The sequence below is a fragment of the Balaenoptera acutorostrata genome, chromosome 11 (genome assembly GCF_949987535.1).
Source record: "Balaenoptera acutorostrata chromosome 11, mBalAcu1.1, whole genome shotgun sequence".
NCBI classification, from domain to species: domain Eukaryota; kingdom Metazoa; phylum Chordata; class Mammalia; order Artiodactyla; family Balaenopteridae; genus Balaenoptera; species Balaenoptera acutorostrata.
Genome location: NC_080074.1, coordinates 9,574,730 through 9,589,630, shown reverse-complemented (window position 1 = coordinate 9,589,630; position 14,901 = coordinate 9,574,730). Strand labels below are relative to the sequence as shown.

Sequence of the window (14,901 nt, the reverse complement as noted above, 5' to 3'; positions counted from 1 at the left end):
TCAGATCTTATCCTGCATTGTGGATTCTAACTTATCAGCTTCTTCAGAGATGGAGCTATTTTCTGTTTTGTCCAGCAGCAAGCACAGAGGAGGGCTGCATAAATATTTGTGGGTAAATGCAATGGTGAGCCTGCTTGTTTTGGGGATATGTAAGTATTGTCAGTGGAGCCCCAAGCGCGGACATCCTGGGTCTCTCTAACAAAAAGGCATTTCTCTTCCCTGGGGGAAATATGAGGATGAGGAGCCCCTTCTCCCAGAATATCCAAAAGTGTAGTTGTGTGTCCTGGCCTTCAAGACTCTGGAAACTTCCCTTTTTGCCATCCCCCAAACAGCATGCCCATCGCCCCCAGCCTTTTACTAATTTGACCAGCTAACCTAATAGCCAACTAAACCATTGTTTCCTCAGCTGTAAAATGAGAACATCACATGTAAATCAAGGGGTCATTTATTCATTCAGCGAACACATAAGGAATGCCTGTTACCAGATTCCGTTATACTCATTACATATAATTCATTATATAATTATAATATTCACTATCTCAGTCATTCTTCAAAATCTCCTGAAACAGTGTTTTTCAAACTTTAATATGCAAACAAATCACCAGGCAGCTTGTTAGAATGTGGGCTCCGATTCAGGAGGATTGGGGTTCCAAGGCTCCTGGTCCATGGAACACACTTTAAATAGCAAGGCCCTAAGTACATCTTATTAATTATACCCATTTTACAGCCCATTACTGAGGCTCAGAGTGGTTGAGGGTCCCACAGCTGGCAAAGGTGGAGAGGGGTTTCAGGGACAGAGTAAAGCAGAGATTCTTCAGCATTGGCTGTACATTAGAATCACCCAGGGAGGTTTTAGAAATTCTGATTCCCAGGCTGACTCTCAGCACAACAAACTGTAGTTTCTGAGGGTGAGACTCAGGCATTAGACATTTTGAAAAGCTCTCCAGGTGATTCCAAGTGTAGCCAAAACTGAGAACTACTGGGCTAGAGAATTCAGTTGGAGGATGAAGTTGTAGGTTTCAACGTTATCCATTCAACCAATCTTTTCTATTTTCTGAATGTGTGCGATGTTCTGCCCTGGGGGGTTGGGGATTTGGACATGAATCCCTTTGGTGTTCATTCAATTCACCTGGAGAGAGGTGGGGAAGGGCTGTAGGAGGGGAAGGACGGAGGGGGAGGAGGGGGAGAAGGGGAGGGGGAGAGGGGGGCCATCTTTCAAAAGGAGGCAGATCTCCCCTGAGGCGATAGCGTTTCTGTGTCCTGCCCTACAGGCTCCTGGGCTGAGTAACTTGTGCTGGGGTAAGTCTCCCAGGGACCTGAGGAGACCCTGGTGTGGTTCTTGGGCACAGAATCCCCTGAAAAATAAAAAATACGTATCAGTCGGGGGTGGTGAAATAAATCACAGCTCACCTTACCCAACATTAAGACATTTCACAAAGTCACTCATTCAGCACATATTTTTTGTGCACCTGTTGTGTGCCAGGCACTGATTTAGGCATTTGGGAAAAATCAGTGATTAAAACAACGCTTCCTGCCCTCTGGGTGCTCACATTCCAGCCTTAATGATAAAAAGAGCATGGAACCGGGACAGGTACAGACAAAGGAGTAAAGACAGAGCATGGAAGCAGATCTCCATGCACATTGGGACCGGACCCATGATTGATGAGCCACAGGCCATGGGGCACAGATGGACTGACAAGTGATATGTATGGTGTGGGGAGAACCGATTCACTGGGGGGAGAAGAACTATGGCATCTTCTACATATGCCATATATGAAGGCAAATTTTAGGTAGATTAAAGAAATGTACGACTATAAAGCTTTTTTTAAAATGGGAGAAAAATCTTTGTGACTTACGGATGCTGAAAGACTTCTTATATAACGCCCCAGAGGGCTACCCTGGTGGCGCAGTGGTTAAGAACCCACCTGCCAATGCAGGGGACACGGGTTCGAGCCCTGGTCCGGGAAGACCCCACCTGCTGCAGGGCAACTAAGCCCGTGCACCAAAACTACAGAGCCTGCACTCTAGAGCCCGTGAGCCACAACTACTGAGCCTGAGCGCCACAACTACTGAAGCCCACACGCCTAGAGCCCATGCTCCACAGCAAGAGAAGCCACCGCAATGCGAAGCCCGCGCACCGCAATGAAGAGTAGCCCCCGCTCACCGCAACTAGAGAAAGCCCTCACACAGCAACGAAAACCCAATGCAGCCAAAAAAAAAAAAAAAAAAGATTGACACCATTGTAAATCAACTTACTTCAATAAAAAAATTAAAAACAAAATTAAAAAAAAAAGGCCCCAGAAACACACATTATAAGGGGAAGATGATTGTATTCAGCTATGTCAAAATTAAGGATTGCTTTTCATTGAAGGAGATTATACTTAGCACTTGCAGAGTATTTCCTAGGTGCCTGGCACTGTTCTATGTGTTTACAAATGTTAACCCATTTCATCTCCCAGCTCTATGAGCTCTGTTCCATTCATATCCTCATCTCATACATGGGAAAACAGAGCCACGGAAAGGTACACTTGAAAGTGATGAGAGCAGATTCAAGCACAAGTTGTCTGGGTCCAAGGCCTGGGTTCATTAGCCAGGGCTCCACAAAAGCTTTCTGTAAAGGGCCAGAGAGGAAATATTTGGGGTTTTGTGGACCATATAGTTGTGGGGATTCAAAATGCACTCCAGTGGCATTAAGATTATTTTAAGCTGAAAATATCTGAACAAACCGCAGCCACAGAAAGAAAACTTACCTAAATGTCTTTGCTGCCTTAAGCAGGACCACCTGAAAGATACAGCCACCATAAATCCACGGTCTGGGAGGTTCACGGTCAGAAAGGAGACTAAGCATCATAACCTGAATATTGCTTAAACCAACTTTATCTGAAACTGTCACACCTTCTATTTGTTCTTCCATAGACGCCCTTTCTACCCACTCCCTATCCCCTTATTAAGTGGGTATATAAATTTATTTATTTATTTATTTATTTTTGGCTGTGTTGGGTCTTTGTTGCTGCGCGCGGGCTTTCTCTAGTTGCGACGAGCGGGGGCTACTCGTCGTTGCAGTGTGTGGGTTTCTCATTGCGGTGTCTTCTCTTGTTGCGGAGCACGGGCTGTAGGCTCATGGGCTCAGTAGTTGTGGCCCTTGGGCTCTAGAGCACAGGCTCAATAGTTGTGGCGCATGGGCTTAGTTGCTCCGCGGCATGTGGGATCTTCCCAGACCAGGGCTCGAACTCATCTCCCCTGCATTAGCAGGCGGATTCTTAACCACTGTGCCACCAGGGAAGTCCCTAAGTGGATATATAAACCCTTATCTTCCTTTCTTTTTCTTTATTTTTTTATTGAAGTATAGTTGATTTACAATGTTGTGTTAGTTTCAGGTAATACAGCAAAGCGATTCAGCTATACATATATATTCTTTTTCAGATTCCTTTCCATTATAGGTTATTACAGATATTGAAGAGAGTTCCCTGTGCTATACAGTATGTCTTCCCTTTACTTTAATTCAGTAGTTCTTGAAGCAAATGAGAACAGTGCAATTGAAGCAGGAGGTGGCGGCAGCCCCAGTGGCCACCACTATGGGGATGGATGAATAAGATGTGGGGATGTACACAATGGGATGGACCACATTTGGAATTGCCAAGTTCGATGCTCCTACTATAAAGTGGAGAAGCCTTAAAACATAATGTGGAGTTGAAAAAGGGAAGAAACAGTAAGATGTTTAGCCCAATGCCATGAATACTGTTTAAAAACACAAACACAAATGCATCCATACTTAATTTACAAGGGGGAACAAGGTAGAAACACAAAGGCCCAGGCCATACCTGTCAGCAAAGCTGGGGTTCCGTGTTCTTTCTTAGCTCTCCCGGGGAGGCTGTTACACTCCAGCGTTTGAGAACCTCTCTTTAGAAACTGTTGTGATGAAGGGCCTGGGAGTGAGGGTCAGGGGAAAAGGCAAGAAATTAGAGGAGACAGGAGAGGGCTTTTGACCGAGTCTGGAGACTGTAATGTGTTGTGAGCTGAGGAGACCAATGAACCCGGCAGTTTGCACTTGAGGTGAACAAAGAACAATAATTATTATTATTACCACGATGATTGTAGGGGATGAAAAAATTATTTTTCCTTCTACGCTTCTAGGTTCTTGGCTGGGGCTCTATAACATATGACTGATTAACAAGAGAAAAACGAACAGAAGTTTATTAACATTTATATAGTATATACACATGGGAGAAACCCATGAGTAACTCAAAGGAGTGGCTAAACCTTGGGCTTATCTTGCAGCTGCAATAAAGAACCACACGACTGTAGAAGAATGCCGGGACAAAGGAAGTGGGTTTAAGCTTCCAAGGGTGGCAAATTGTGGGGAAGTAGATACATGGGGGGAAACGAATGGAATACAGTTCGTTTTCAGATTCCTCTGGTGCTGTCTCTGGGCTAATAAGAGTCTAGAGTTGTCTCCAGGAAAGGAAATTTTATACCCTAGAAAAGGGGAGGGGAAAGAGAGCTTTTCCTGTATTTGCTACTTTAAAAAAAATTTTTTTTTCTTAGTTTTAATAGATTTTATTTATTTATTTATTTTTGGCTGCGTTGAGTCTTCCGTTACTGTGCGCGGGCTTTCTCTAGTTGCCGCGAGCAGGGGCTACTCTTCGTTGCGGTGCGAGGGCTTCTCATTGCGGTGGCTTCTCTTGTTGCCGAGCACGGGCTCTAGACGCGCAGGCTTCAGTAGTTGTGGCACGTGGGCTTCAGTAGTTGTGGCATGCGGGCTCAGTAGGTGTGCCTCACGGGCTCAGTAGTTGTGGCTCACGGGCTCTAGAGCGCAGGCTCAGTAGTTGTGGTTCACGGGCTTAGTTGCTCCGCAGCATGTGGGATCTTCCCGGACCAGGGCTCGAACCCATGTCCCCTGCATTGTCAGGAGGATTCTCAACCACTGCGCCACCAAGGAAGCCCCTGTATTTGCTACTTCTTAATTGCCTTCAGCTCAAAAGAATTCTTATGTCAAAGAGGCATATTTGGGGGTGACATATTCTGGTTTCCTTCAATGATATTTCTGTACAGTGAAATAGTTTACAGCCTGTTAATCAGAATTAGGTAGATCTATATATAGTGACGTGAGAAGACTTTCAAAACACATCAAGTTAAAATAAAAAAAGCAATTCATGGAATAGTCCAAATGCTATAATCCTATTTATTTAAAAACTAGGGACTTCCCTGGTGGCACAGTGCACTCAGCTAGGGAAAGTTTGGGCAAATCATTTAAGCTTAAAATCCTAGTAATTGTGTAAGTCTTTGCTGTGCACCAAAAAGCTCCTGTAGGACATTACAAAGCTCTTGTTGGGAGCCTTTGAGCAAATCCCTTCCCGTCTCTGGAAAATGAGGGGGTTGGACCAGAATCTCTTTAATGGATGGTCCCAGGCCCCTTGCACTTACCTTTAGGATTCTAGATGAGCTGTGTTTCTAATCCAACCAACCAAAATCTACTACTATGTTGTTAAAAAACAAAACACCAGATAACAGCTCTGCTAATAAATACAGAATAAAAATAGAAAAATCACCCCTTTGTAATCCCTAATTGAATCAGGCAAGGATCGTCAAGAGACGTTAAAACCATTGAGTGAAACACAGCTGGGAAACAGGCTAGTCATGTGAAGTATCAGCTACAGATTACTTATTAATAACCAAGGAAAAGTGCACTTCCACATCAGGGAGACTGATGGTCACACTTTAAGCCAGCAGCACATAGTAGGACAACTTGGCATCATGTCCCTCCCAGTGGGGTGCACGGTGAAGTGCATGACATCATATGTGAACTACGAACGTCCAAATGTTTCACATAGGTGTCATCATGAGGAAACAGACAAATCATGCCTCTCTGGCCTCCACTTTCCCCCGCCCCTTCTCAAGCTCTCCCCTTCAGCTCCTCTAAATTTATTGCAACTCCCACAGATGACGTTTGCAGTGTATGTAGAGGTGACACATATGACAAGTACAACATAGAGCAGGGAGGGTAAAGGGACTTCTATGATGGCGAGATTTTTACAACCTAGTTGTATCAGTTGAAGTTCTCCAGAGAAACAGAACCAAAAAAAAATATATGTATGATTTATTTTAAGGAATTAGTTCATGTGATCATGGGGGCTGGCAAGTCTGAAATTTGTAGGGCTGGCCAGCAGCCTGGAAACTCAGAAAGGGGTTGATGTTGTAATCTGGAGTTTGAATTCCTTCCACTCTGGGAAGCATTCAGGCCTTTACCTGATGAGATGAAGCCCACCCATATTATTGAGGATAATCTCCTTTACTTAGTCAAATGATTATGTGTTAATTACATCTACAAAATACTTGCACAGCAACATCTAGACTAATGTTTGACCAAACAACAGGGCACTCTAGCCATCAGTAAACTATACCAAGGCATTTAATCACTCTGATCATCCACCTCACTAATTCATTCTTCAGCTGTATCCATGCTGTGTTCTTTATTTCAACATTTATATTTTTCATTCAGTACTTCAAGGGAGTTCCCTGGTGACTTAGTGGTTAAGATTCTGGGCCTTCAGTGCCGTAGCCCAGGTTCAATCCTGGTCAGGGAACTGAGATCCCACAAGCCATGTAGTGCGGCCAAAAAATAAAATAAAATGAAATACTTCTGCTGGATTCACTTTGATTATTTCTTGTTCCTCATTTATATCATTAATATCATCCCTTAGCTCTGTGTCAGGCCTATTTTATATTCTTGGTTTGTTTTTACCAGTAGCCCAGCTTCAAGTGGTATATGTACTGCAATTTACTGTGTTTATTTTCAGGGACTTGTCCTACTCAGACATCTAGTTATTTTAGCCTCTGAGCCCCACCCTCCCCCACAAGGATTTCAACTATTCAATCTGGTAATGTGTATTGGGAAAAGAAAAAGGGCAGTTTCGGGCTTCCCCGGTGGCGCAGTGGTTGAGAATCTGCCTGCCAATGCAGGGGACACGGGTTCGATCCCTGGTCCGGGAAGATCCCACATGCCGCGGAGCAACTAAGCTCGTGTGCCACAACTACTGAGCCTGTGCTCTAGAGCCCGTGAGCCACAACTACTGAGCCCTCGTGCCGCAACTACTGAAGCCTGCGCGCCTAGAGCCCGTGCTCCACAATGAGAGAAGCCACTGCAATGAGAAGCCCGCGCACCGCAACGAAGAGTAGCCCCCGCCCGCCTCAACTAGAGAAAGTCCGCGCGCAGCAACGAAGACCCAACACAGCCAAAAATAAATAAATAAATTAAATAAATTAAAAAAAAAAAAAAAAAAGAAAAGAAAAAGGGCAGTTTCTAGTGTGTGTTTGTCCCAGGAAATTGAAGTAGAGGGGAGGGTGAGCCCTGGGGCAGAGAGCTCCTGGCTCCACAAGACAGCCAAGCACCCCCTCTTGCTGACACTACCTCCCACTTTACTATGGTTTTACCTGAAAACGCTTAGGGTGAAGGGGCTTTGGGAGGAGGCCGTCTCCCAGCTGTCATCCCTGGGTTGCTGCTTTGGAGGGGAGGGGTGGGTAAGTGACTCCTGCGGCCCGTCCACACCTGTTTTCACAACTGCCACACCCGCTGGGGCTTTTGATTTGCACTGATGGTACTTGCAACCAGCATGTGGAATTAACTTGTGGGAATGATGTGAGGTAGGAACCCAAGCTCATTTTCCCCCCATGTGGACAGCCATTCTTCCCAGCTACTACTTACTTACTGAATGGCCTATCCTTCTGTTTGCAGTGTCACTTCTGCTGTATAACACACTTCCATATGTTCACTGTTCTATTTCTGGGCTCTGTATTCTGTTCCATTGTTCTTTCTGTCTACCGCCTTACTTTAGCTTTATAATAAACCTTTACAGCTGCCCTACCTGTCCAATAGGGCTTGCCCTTCTTCCTCAGACTGTTTTACCAATTCTTGGCCCTTTGTTCTTCCATAAACATTTTAGAATCAGCGTATCAAGTTCCACTAAAAAGCTTATTGACATTTGAATTGGAATTACACTGACTCTGTAGATCAATTTGGGAAGAATTGAGATCTTTATAATATTAAGTATTCATACCTGATTATCTTGGAATACATCTCCATTTTCTTAGGTCTTCTTTACAGTAAGTCCCCTACATACGAATGAGGTCCCATCCGAGAGCGTGTTTGTAAGTCCAATTTGTTCGTTAAGTCCAACAAAGCTAGCCTAGGTACCCAACTAACACAATTGGCTATATAGTATTGTACTATAATAGGTTTATAATACTTTTCACACAAATAATAAATAAAAAACAAACACAAAACATAAAGAAAACAATTTTAATCTTACAGCACAGTACCTTGAAAAGTACAGTGGTACCGTACAACAGCTGGTACACAGGGGCACGTTCGCATCTTTTAAAGTTCACAACTTGAAGGTTTGTATGTAGGGGTCACTGTGTTAGGGCTTAGGTTTTATTTTTATTTTAAAACTATTTATTTATTTATTTACTTATTTTGGCTGCGCTGGGTCTTAGTTGCGGCACGTGGGATCTTCGTTGTGGCACGCAGGATCTTTTAGTTGTGGCATGTGGACTTCTTAGTTGCGGCATGCATACACGATCTAGTTCCCCAACCAGGGATCAAACCTGGGCCCCCTGCATTGGGAGCATGGAGTCTTACCCACTGGACCACCAGGGACGTCCCCACACCCCCCCTTTTAAAATTACCCCTAGATTTTTAAAAAATACATTATAAATGGCTCCCTTTTAAATTTTACATTTTCTAAGTATTGGCTGTGGGAATATAAAAATACAATTGCTTTTGGTATTTTGATTTTCTAGCCAGCATACTTACTAAACTCTAATCAATTCTAATAATTTGACTGTACATTCTTTACAGTTTTCTATGTACAGCAATTATATCACCTGGAAATAATAAATATTTCTTTCTAATCTTTGTACCTTATATATAGTTTTTCCTTGTCTCACTGTGCTGGCTATGATCTCTAGAGCAATGTTGAATATAGTGATGGCTGGTATTCTTGTTTTTTCTCTAATTTTTAAAAGGAATGCTTTTTTTTTTTTTAAAGGAATGCTTTTAATGCTTCATCTATTAAGTATACTCATCCTGGGGCTTCCCTGGTGGCTCAGTGGTTAAGAATCCACCTGCCAATGCAGGGGACACGGGTTCAATCCCTGGTCCGGGAAGATGCCACATGCCGTGGAGCAACTAAGCCCGTGCACCACAACTGCTGAGCCTGTGCTCTAGAGCCTGCAAGCCACAACTACTGAGCCCGAGCGCCACAACTAATGAAGCCCACGTGCCTAGAGCCCATGCTCTGCAACAAGAGAAGCCACGACAATGAGAAGCCCGCGCACCACAACGAAAAGTAACCCCCACTCGCTGCAACTAGAGAAAGCCTGTGCGCAGCAATGAAGACCCAACGCAGCCCAAAAACATAAATAAATAAAATAAATAAATTTTTTTAAAAAGTATACTCGTCCTGTAGGACTTTTGTAGATAATCTTAAGTTAAGGATGTTGTATTTTTAGTTTGGTAAGAGATTTTATATTGAACGGGTATTGATTTTGAATAGTTTTAATGCATCTATTGAGATGATCATGTAGTTTTTACCTTTTAATCTGTTTATATGAAAAATTACATTTATTGATTCCCTAAAAATGAACCAAGTTTGCATTCCTAGGATAAAACCAACTTGCTCATGATGTATTACCATTTTATGCATTGCAGGATTAGGTTTGCTAATATTTTCTCAGCACTCTTTGCAATGATATTCATGAATGAGACTGGCCTGAGCTTTTCCTTTCTAGTATTATCTTTCTCTGATTTTGATGTCAAAGTATTCTAACTTCATAGAATAAAATAAGTATACCCACTTTTTCACTCTAAAAGAATTTGTGTGAAAATGAAATCATCTTTTTTGGGTGATTGTTAAAATTCACTCATAAAATTATCTGGGCCTTGTATTTTATTTGTAACTAGATTTTTTAGCCACTGTTTCAGCTTCTTTAATGGTTATAGGACTACATAGATTTTTCTATGTCTTGTTGAATCAGTTTTGGTAAACTATATTTTTCTATAAATACATAGGCAATTGTCCATTTTTCTTTATTTTCAAATTTTATTGGCATAAAGTTCACAATATTCTCTTGCTATATTGGTATTATTATTTTAAATCTCTGCAGCTCTCACAATGATGTGTTAGGGCTCTTTCCTATGGACATACTGGGGACGCCTTGTTTGGGGTTGCAGTGGGAGGCTTGCTTCAGCATTCGGTGGCAAGCTAAATCTTTGTCCTCCCTTCCTGGACCCATCACTTTCTTAAGTCAGAGTCCCAGGCAAGAATCCCCTGCAGTTCTATTCTTTGCTTCCTTTCCCAGTGATGGAGTGCCACCCCTGTTGCTGACTTCAGGCAAGAGCCTGGCTCAGGTTCTGTCTCTTTTGGAAAGTTTTAATCTCTGTTATCCTATAAAAGCCAAAGCTTCAGTGGCTACTTGGATGCAGAGCTCAAGTATCCATGACTTCAGCCCTCTCCCCAGCTCGTATTTCTGCTCTGTGGCATTCAGCTGGTACATGATCAGTCTGGAGGGTTCAGGACAGTGGTGGTGATGGCTGGAGGGATGGGCTCAGCTGGGAAAGTGCTGAGTCGTAACCACTGGACTGCCAGGGAATTCCCTCAGCTGGGATTCTTGACCTGAGTATGGACATGATGTCTCAGTGGTGTCAACATAGTCAGACTTCTTACGTGACAGCTCAGGGCTGAGTGTTTCAAGAGGTGGAATGTGAAAGCTGATATTTTCTTAAGGCCTGGGCCAGGAAAAGGGCACAAGGCCATCCTATTGATCAACGAATCACAAGCCTGCCCATATTCAAGGGGAGGAGACATAGACTCCACCTCTCTGTGGGAGGAGTGTCAAAGAGACCACGTACTATGTCACTGTTGGATCCCAAGAGTCTTCAATGACCTGGTGCACAGTGGTGTTACAGATATATTGAACAAATGACTAGGTGAATGTGCAACCCGGTCTTAGAGCTAACTAGATCTGTGTGTACTTCCTACATCCCTTCCTTGGGAAAAGAATGGGATTTCTGTATCAAACGGCACATTCTTTATTCAATTGAAACACACTGCCAAACAGCTCTCCAGAAAGGTACCTTTGGCAAATTTTTAACGTTATCATTATGCTGTGGCTCATGCACTCAAATACAATGAATGCATTGCCCATTTGCCCAGGTAACTCCACGCTCGCAAAAAACAGACCAAACACCTTCCATACCAAAGCGGCCTCCAGGGGGCAGGAGAGAAGGAACAAAGGCGAGTTACAGCTCAGCCTGGGCTGGGAACTTGAATGACCAGGCAGTACAAGGCATGATCCAGGCAGCTCTGGGTTTGCAAAAGCTTGACCTACAAAGGACAGCCTGACTTCCTCCTTTGGCCTTGCCGCTAATGCAGAACACATAAATACAGACAATAGAAGAGGAGGTTTCTATGACCTGCAATGATAGTTAAAAAGTAGAGGTTCTTGGGTGAGTTGGGAAGCTACCCACCATTTATAGCTTTGTGTTTCTAAGAAAGTGCCTATATACCCTGTTGTACACAGCTACCCTGAAGACCAACGGGGATGGGTAGCTCACTAACGTTTACTGAGCTCATTCTTTGTATCAAGCGCGATTCTAAGCACATTCTGTGAGTTTTCTCCTTTAATCCTGTCAATAATCCTCAAAGGTAGGTACTATGCTTATTTTCATTTTTCAGATGAGGAAACAGGCACAGAGAGGTGAAGCCATTTGCCCAAGGTCACACAGTGAGTGAAGGGTGGTGGGAGCCAGGACGTCCACCCAAGAATATCTCAGTCTGAAGCTCAGGTTCCTGAACACTACCCTTTCTGAGATTTAATTCATTAGTGTGATCAAACCTTAGTGCTGGAAGGTCTAGGGACAGTCTCTAAATTCTTCACTCTTATGGCCCTATGCTTAGCACAAAGTCTAATGCATGGTGGGCTTCAAATAAATATTTATTGAATGAATAAATGAATGAACATGACTCACTGATCTGAATATTACTCACTGATTCAGCCCATCACCCTTGCACCTTTTTCTCCATTAAAAAAAAAATTAGGTATAACTTCAATACAAAAGTCACACTTTTATGGACATTTTTGCAAATTTTGACAAACATATATAGTCAATTGTATAATTATCACCACAAACATGATATAGAATGGTTCCATCATCCCCCCAAGTTTCCCTGTGCTTCTTAGTAGTAAATCCTACACACACACACTCACGCACACCCCAACCTCACTCCTAGCCCCTGGCAACCACTGGTCTGTTTTTTGTTCCTATAGTTTTGCTTTTGTAAGGATGTCATGTTAAGGAAGTCGTGCAGTCTGTAGTCTCTTGTGGTTGAGTGTATCAGTTGTTCATTCCTTTTGATTCCTGAGTAGTATTCCATTGTATGAATGTTCCACAATTTTTTTTATACAATCTACAGCTGAGGGACATTTGGGTTGTTTCCAGATTTCAGCTATTCCCAATGAAACTGCCATAAAAATTCCTGTACAGGGTTTTGTGTGAACGTAACTTCTCGTTTCTCTAGGGTCAATACCTAGGAGAGGGGTTGCAAGGTCATATGGCAAATGTATAGTTACCGCCATAAGAAGCTGCTAGATTGTTTTCCTAAGTGGCTGTACTATTTTGTATTTTCATCAGCAATGTACAAGAGTTCTAGTTGTTCTAAATACTCATTAACACTCAAAACTGTCAAATTTTTATTCAATTTAATTAATTAATTTATTTATTATTTTTGGCTGCGTTGAGTCTTCGTTGCTGCGCGAGGGCTTTTCTCTAGTTGCGGTGAGCGGGGGCTACTCTTTGTTGCGGTGCACGGGCTTCTCATTGCAGTGGCTTCTCTTGTTGCAGAGCACAGGCTCTATGCGTGTGGGCTTCAGTAGTTGTGGCACGCGGGCTCAGTAGTTGTGGCTCACGGGCTTAGTTGCTCTGTGGCATGTGGGATCTTCCCAGACCGGGGCTCGAACCCATGTCCCCTGCATTGGCAGGCGAATTCTTAACCACTGCACCACCAGGGAAGCCCTAAATTGTCAAATTTTTAAAACATTAGCCATTTTAATAGGTGTGTGGAAGTATCTCATTGATTTTAATTTGCATTTCCCTAATTACTAATGATGTTGAGCATCTTTTCATGTGCTTAGTTGCCATCTGTATATCTTCTCTGGTGAAGTGTGTCTGTTCAAATCTTTTGCTCATTTTTTAAAAAATGGGTTGTTTATCTTATTATTGACTTTTTAGAGTCCTTTATATATTTGGGATGCAAATCCTTTGTCCGAAATGTGCTTCGCAAATATTTTCTCCCAGACTGTGGTTTGCCTTTTCATTTAGTCTTTTAACAAGGTCTTTGGTGAGTGGTTTTTTTAAAAAATATTTATTTATTTATTTATTTGGCTGTGCCGGGTCTTAGCTGTGGCACGCGGGATGTTCGTTGCCACGTGCTGGATCTTTGTTGTGGCGTGTGGGATCTTTTAGTTGCAGCATGCGGGCTCTTTTAGTTGTGGCATGTGGGATCTAGTTCCCTGACCAGGGATCGAACCCCAGCCCCCTGCATTGGGAGCGTGGAGCCTTAACCACTGGACCACCAGGGAAGTCCCCAGATGAGTGTTCCTAATTCTGACGAAGTTCAATTTATCGATTTTCTTTTATGGATCATGCTCTTGGTATCGTATCTAAGAACTCTTTGCCTAACCCAAAGTCACAAAAAATTTCTGTTTGCTTCTAGAAGTTTCATATAATCATAGAATATGATTGCTGTATTAAATGGGATAACGTATGTAAAGCCCTTAGCTCAGGGCCTGGTGCTGAGTTAACACTCACTAAACAGAGCCTAAGATGGACATTTGTCTATGGAATGTTTATAAGGGGTGGCCTCACACCCACCACATTTCCTCCGCACGGATCTGGTGTCCTGTCATCACAGTATGCAGCATGTTCTGTGATCACCAGGACAGCAAAGGCCCCTGCAGATAGACATCCTTATCCAACAGCCTCCTGGAACCAGTGGAGACATGAGGCCCTAGGGACTACAGGTCATGCTAAGAGCCAGACCTGGAAGGCAGTCATTCTCACTGCAGCGAGCACTCCTCCATCCAGCCTCGGTTTCCATGAAAGCTGGAGCTCTAGGTCAAGCAGTGATGGGGTGATGGGGATTAGGGTCTGTTTACTGAGCACCTACTGTGTGCCAGGCCCTTGGCTACCGCAGTGAACAAGTCAGACAAAATTCGCAGACTAGCAGAGGAGGACAATGAACAAATAACTACATAATTAATTAGTGGATTAAGGAAAAGGGTAGCGTGCTGGTGGGGTGGGGGTGAGAGTGTCTCATAAAGAATCAATTGCCCTTCCTCAGTCTCTGCCTCTGAGTCAGGTACCTCGGACCCCTCCAGGCTGGGGGTTGGGGGTGCGCAGACACGGGGACTCACGTGACGTCAGCGTAAAAACAGGGTGGAAAGGTCCTCCGGGGCGGTGGGGCTGTGCTTTAGAAGGCTCTGAGAGAAGGGTTATTCATTCGTGGTTCATTCATTCGAGAAGTCCTGCGGCACCTACTGTGTCCCATGCACCCCATGAGGAGTACAAACGCGGCCTCTGTCCGCTCACTATATTGGGGGCAGACAGAGCGACAAGAAACCAGCAAAAATGTCACGAAGGTGGTTTCATCCAGGGCCGTAGGCTCGGAGGGGGTAGGGCGGCCCAGCAGACCCGCCACCCGGGGGCGGGGACAAGACCTGCATTTACTGCACCCCACCCCCGTCCCCCCTACTCAGCAAAGAGGTCACCAAGCCAGTGACGAGCGCGCCCTCCGCCGGCGCCGCAGCACCCGCATCCCCACGATCGAGGGCGCGCGCGACCCC

General features: G+C 44.0%; 1 long non-coding RNA gene across 1 annotated transcript; it reads right to left on the bottom strand.

Annotated features, from left to right (window-relative positions):
• Positions 1–429: 429 nt before the first annotated feature.
• On the bottom strand, positions 430–14,885 carry LOC103015805 (uncharacterized). Its single transcript, XR_451647.2, has 3 exons — positions 14,473–14,885; positions 3,822–3,926; positions 430–1,355 (listed from the first exon to the last, which is right to left on the bottom strand). It is a non-coding gene; the product is annotated as an uncharacterized LOC103015805 (long non-coding RNA).
• Positions 14,886–14,901: the final 16 nt, after the last annotated feature.